The following is a 6,000-nucleotide window of genomic DNA, read 5'->3' as shown; positions in this document are numbered from 1 at the left end:
CTTGGATACCTCCAGGGTTGGGGACTCCAAAGCTCCCTTGGCAGCCCCTTGCAATGTTTAGTCACCCTTTCTGTGGAGAAATTCCTCCTAATGTCCAACCTTCCCTGGCACACCTTGAGCCCATTTTCCTGAGCACGCTAAAGCTGCAGAGGGTTCTGAGCTCTGACTGGACAGGGCTGGCTGCAGCAGGACCTATCCCCATCGCAGCTGGTTGAGCTTGTGTGATCTGCAGGGTTGAAGGGACAGTACACACCCAGTGTTGTGTCCTGAATCCCTCTCTTGCAGGGCAATGTTTGACTGACCCAAGCAGCCCCTCTCTGTGTGCTCGTTCAGACCCTGGCAGCAGAGGCAGGGCAGTGCTGCAGCCAGACTCAGCTTTCCTGCTCCAACCCAGAGGCTGTGACAGTGGTGATGGACAGACAGGGAAGGGACGTGAGGGAGCAGAGGGGAGGGTGTGTGTGCCCCTTCCCCGCAGCTTCTCCCACTCCGAAGGTGTTTATCCCAGTGACAAGTGCTATGGGCCTTTCATAACTGCTGCATTAGCAGAGGATCAAGTGGCACTTAATGTGAGCAGTCTGCCTCATAAAGTGTGATGGGAAAGGTCGCCAAGGTCGAAGGGGAAACATTTTCAGCAGGCTGACACAAGCCTTGGCTTCTGCCTGACAACAGGTGCCAGTTTGCTGGGCTGCCCTCCCCTCCAGCATTGCTGCTGCCCTATCCCCTCCTGTGTGCTGGCTCCAGGCTCTGAAGCGGCGCCAGGAGTGTCTGTGAGCTCCGTGGGGGCACACAGGGAATAAACCTGCTGCAGGATGCAGGGAAAAGGGGATCTGAGGCCGCTGGTTGGCTTCTGAACCGGGGAGAAAAGGGAGTCAGGGGTGTGACGTTTCCTTGTGAAGCTGCTCCAAGCCCAGTGGGTAGGTTGAGCATGGCTGGAGCCGTGGGTAGGTTTCAATGCCACAATAAACAGCTTCACTCCTCAAGGCCACTGGTTTTGCTGGGGTTTGTCTCTCCCTGTGCTGGACTCATGTTGGGTTTCCTGAAATGAAGTTGCTGGGTCTCAGCCAATCTACAGTTTGAACAACCCCAGCTTGCCCAAGCCAGATGAAATCTTACTACTGCCCCTGGCAGGCCTGTTCCTGCAGTCAGAAATGTATTGATGGCTTTGCAAGTCTTCTTGCCCTCCTGTCTTGCTGCTTTGGTGTCCCATCTGTCTTACAGAGTTTCATTTGGGACAATGCAGGGTATTCAGTCCAGGCCAAGTTGCTGATGACAAGATAATTAAAGACCAAGCAAGGGAGGAGCAGCCTAATGAGGGAGAAGTGGGAGGAAGGGCAGTTTGCCAGGACTGTGCTGGGAGACTCTGGCTCAGTGGAACTAATTGTGTGCTGTAACTGATGGTTCAGGGGAGGCCCTCCTCACACAGACTGTAGGGCAGAGGAACAGAGATCTGTTTCAATGGATGTTCTGGGAGACTGGGATGGAACCCCACCTTCCCAGTTCCAGGGCTTCCTCTATGGTGTCAATCTAGCTTTAATACGGAGTTCCACTCTCCTACACCGTTGGAAATGGGACACCTGGAGAGCACAGTATGGCCATGTCAGCGCAAACAAAAGGCCAGGAGCAGGAGTGGCATCTTCTCAGGACCAGCACGGCTCAGGCTGGAGGTCCTGTGACCCCCAGCAGCCCTGACCATGAGCCACAGAATCGCAGAATCATTTATGCCAAAAAGACCCCCAAGATCATCCAGTCCAACCATGAACCCAGCACTGCACAAGCCACCACCAACCCACGTCCCTAAGCTCCACATCCACATGTTTCCTGGATACTTCCAGGGATGGTGGCTCCACCACTGCCCTGGGCAGCTGTGCCAGGGCTTGATCAGCCTCTCAGTGAAGAAATTTTTCCTAATATTCAATTTAAGCGGGCCCTGGCCAGCTCCCTTCCTGCAGCCCTGTGAGGGGAATGGGGCATGAAGGGGAGGCAGGTTCTGGCACTGGCTGGAGTAGAGGCTCTGCTGGTTCATTTCATTTGGAATGTGTGTGCTGGGAACTCAGGGGTTACCCCAAGTACTCACAGGGAGTCAGCACAAACAGCCAAGCACTGCAGGTGGTGATGGGGCTGTGCCAGAGCTGCGTTAGCACAGCTGTGGTCTCAGCACCTCACCCTGGGTCCCCTTCACCCACTTCATCCAGAGTAATCAAAGCAAGGCAATTCCTCACCTCTGGAGAATGATGGAGTGTGAGAAAACATCATTTATGAGTATGAAGAGACTTTTATTTGGCTTTGCTTCCTGCTGTTTCCATGCTGAATTTCCTTTCTGAATGGTGGCACTGAAATTTCTTTGATTCACAACCAAATTACTCAGTGCATCTCACCAAACATGGGGAAATGACTGAGAGCTTCTCCATGCTCTCTGTAGCTCCAAAAGGGACTGTGGACTGTAGAATGGTTGTGTCTTGTGTGTTTTGTTCTGAAATCTGGAGAAAGATTTTTCTAGTTGTTGCCTCAGGAATGCTCATTTCTCAAGTTAAACCATGCAAGAGCTCTGCGTTTCCCACCTCCTCAGGAAAGTCCAGGGATTCCTGCTGCAGCAGAATGTTCCTAACCATAAGGCATGGCCTGAGGGCTGTTGTAGCAGTTGTGTTTGGCACAGGCTCTGCCAGGGATCTGTCTGCAGGGAGAGCTCTGTCCTTGAGGCCATGTACCCAGGGCAGTCAGTGGGTGCAGGCCCTGTGCCTGCAACCTCTCCTCACAGCTTCTAAAATTCCTCTCACCACGGGGGGGCATTTCCTTATTATCAACACCTGCTTGGACAGGCAGAGGCACTGACCCCTTCCAGAGCCACTGGGACTGAAAGCTTTGGGGCATAACTCTGCGGAGGTGTTAAAGCTGGCTGTGGGTAATTTATGGTCTGCAGCAGGGACACAGCCCCTGGGTGCGGGGTGCTGGGGCAGGAGCTCTGCTGTCAGCTCTGCTGTCAGCTGGGTGTACAGGGGGAGGAGGGGACACTCTTTGGTCACAGCTTCCCACATTCTCCATCACAAGTCAGCAGAGTCATGAACCACAGGAAACTGTGGTGATTCTGAGGCCCCAGAGCCCCCAGCAGGTCCCATGAAATGCTGTCAGAGGCACCCGCACACAAGCGATGGAAGAACCATCACAGCAGAGAACAGACACACACAAAAGGGGTATTTCTGTTTGGATGAAACACCCATCTGAGATTTCTGTCTAAAGGATGTGGAGGTCTTGCAGTGGGTAAGAATTGGGACCTCCTGTTCCAAGGGCTTCTCTGGCAGGGTGTTGGCAGCGTGTAAAGCTGCTGTGGCACTGCCTTGCTCAGCCAAATGAGTGACCTGGAGTACCCAGAGCTCTCCCCATGGCCCTGCTGCTGGGCTGGGCCACAGGGGCCATCGTGCTGTGCACACAGTTCACTGTAGGCTGGCAATTGAAAGAGAATGTCCAAGGGTCAGGACAATAAATTGCCAAAATATCTGTATGGCAAGTCACTCTCAAATGGCATTTACTGCAGCCAAGAGTTTCTGAGCTCAGTGTCTCCTGGCCATTTGTCCTCCCAGATCTCCTGACCTTAGAAAAGGCCTCTGAATTTGAGTGGCAGAAAGCTGTGACACTGAGTTCCCATTAGAAAATAAATCTATGTTAACTCTGTCAGACACTCCACCTTGTTATTCCAGCCAGGAGGCTGGGCTAACCACATCTGCTGGTTAAAAGTCTCCTGATATTCATCTTTATGGACAGCTATTTTCTTTGTCCTTGTCTCCCCTTTTTGGTATTTACCTTTGTAAGATACTTAATATTTTTATCACCCATCTCTCTTTTGTTGGGCTGAACAAAGTCACCTTACTCACTCTATTTTAATACAACTTGCCCTCCACTACCTGAGCAGCCCATGGTACCACCTCTACACATCCTCCTGCTTGAGAAAATTGGTTTTCAACATGGACAAGCAGCCATGTTCCCTGGATTGTGGTGGAGGCCTCAACAATTTGGATCAAAAGCTGGCACTGATATTTCCCTAATAGCAATACTTACGAGCTTGTGCTGGAATTGCACCTGGAGTTTTCCATCCACACTCTCATGGTGATTTCCATTCCTGTGTCCTCTGTTCTCCAGTCAGCTTTGTCATCACCATTTTTGCCATCATTATGATTTAAAACAAAGGCTTCACATATTCTCACCCTCTCAGCACTGCAGAGTCAACCCATTTCATCTTCTTTTTTTGGTCTAGATTTTTTCACTGCTTGTCTTAAGGAATTTGTACTGTCCTACCTAGGTTGAAATTTGTCAATTCTTACTTAATCACTTAACCAGGCTTTGCAATTAGACCTGGTTGGAAAAGACATAAAAACTGGCAAAACACCCCTTCTCAGACTCATCAGGACAAGAAACCTGACAGAATCTGTAGGTGGGGGGAAGATGTGAAGGGAGTACCTTGGGGAATCAAGGTCATAGTAGGAAAAAAACCCCTATTTTTTTCCCATCTGTGTTTGGTGTGGAGGTCCCTACACTTGGGTCTCTCATTTGTGAGTGTCTCCACTTAAGTCAGTCTCAGACTGATGCCTCAGGAAGCTATGTAACATAGAAATGAAGGAAATCAGCAGATTTCAAGGACCAGATAGATGAAAATCTGCCCCAGTGCAGGGATGAAACAGCTGAACTGTGGTCTTAAAATTGACTCCGTACTGTGACAAAAACTTGAGGATCAGAGTCAGGCCCCTGAGTGTAGCAATAGATCCAATTCCCTGGCAGGAATGGCATCTTCATAGCACCTGTACAAGGTCAAAAGAACCTGATCACTCACGGTTTCCTCCTCACTGAAGGCAGATGACACAACGTGGATCTTCTCTGAGTACACCCAAATGTACTCCTTTCATAAGCCAGGATTCCTCAGTTATTAATAATAGATGATATCAGACTGCAGCATGGCAGCAATTCCTCACAGAGCTGCAATGACAGACTTTCTGGTAAGCAAAATCATTAGAAGAGAAATGTTGCCAGGAATCCTAAATCCCTGACTCTGGCATGCTGAGGTTTGGAAGCTTCCACCTCCAAACTGCCTTATGGGAGATGATTTGTCAGGATGGTTTTCAGCTCAGGAGTTCTCCTTTCTGCAGTGCTTGCCCTTCTTCATGTCATGCCTTTGCTGACAGGCACTGTCACTCCACCTTCACCTTGAGCTCTCTTGTATTAATTTTTGTTGCCTCCTTTTAACCCTTTATCCATTTCCACACATTTAACGAAGCAAGTTTCTGCAGTTCTGCCCTGGTACATGTACACAGAAACTTCACTATCATCTCACGTTCACTGCTCAAAGTTAGCGCAACCATTCCACCTGGAAAGGAGATGTTCTTGGGTGGGTGCCAGCTTGAAGATGAACACATCTCTGCGTGCCCATCATAAAGCTCTGCACCCTGGGTTAAATCCAGAGACGTGGCCGGCAGAGCAAGGGTGGTCACAGAGGGGACAGAGGGACAAACTCTTCTTTGTGCTTCCAAATTATGACAGGCAATGGCCACAAGTTCCATCTCAGGAGGTTCAGGTTGGGCACTAGGAAAGGGCCTCTCCAGGAAGCTGGTGCAGGTCTGGGACAGGTCGTCAGCGTGGGGGAATCTCCATCCTTGTGAGAGTTCGGGGTGTTTGCTGGGACTCAGTAGAAAAGCCTTGGCTGCTCCAATCTGGTGTTTGTTCCAGACAGTCCTGCCCTGAGTGGGAGGCTGGACTGGGGACCTCCAGAGCCCCCCTTCACTGCCACCTCTGTGGTTCAGTGACTGTCGGTGACCCAGCTGCATCTCTCTGTCACTGGCCAGGCCAGGTGTCTTTCAGGTTCACCAGTCCTGAACAGGCTGCCCAGGGCAGTGGTGGAGTCACCATCCCTGGAAGTGTTTAAGAAACATGTGGGCACTTGGAGGCAGGGTCTAGTGGTGAACATGGCAGTGCTGGGGGAATGTTGGACTCAATGACCTTTGAGGGCTTTTCCAACCT

This window comes from Corvus cornix, chromosome 26, assembly GCF_000738735.6.
Source record: "Corvus cornix cornix isolate S_Up_H32 chromosome 26, ASM73873v5, whole genome shotgun sequence".
Lineage (NCBI taxonomy): Eukaryota > Metazoa > Chordata > Aves > Passeriformes > Corvidae > Corvus > Corvus cornix.
Note: the sequence above shows the minus strand (reverse complement) of the source record.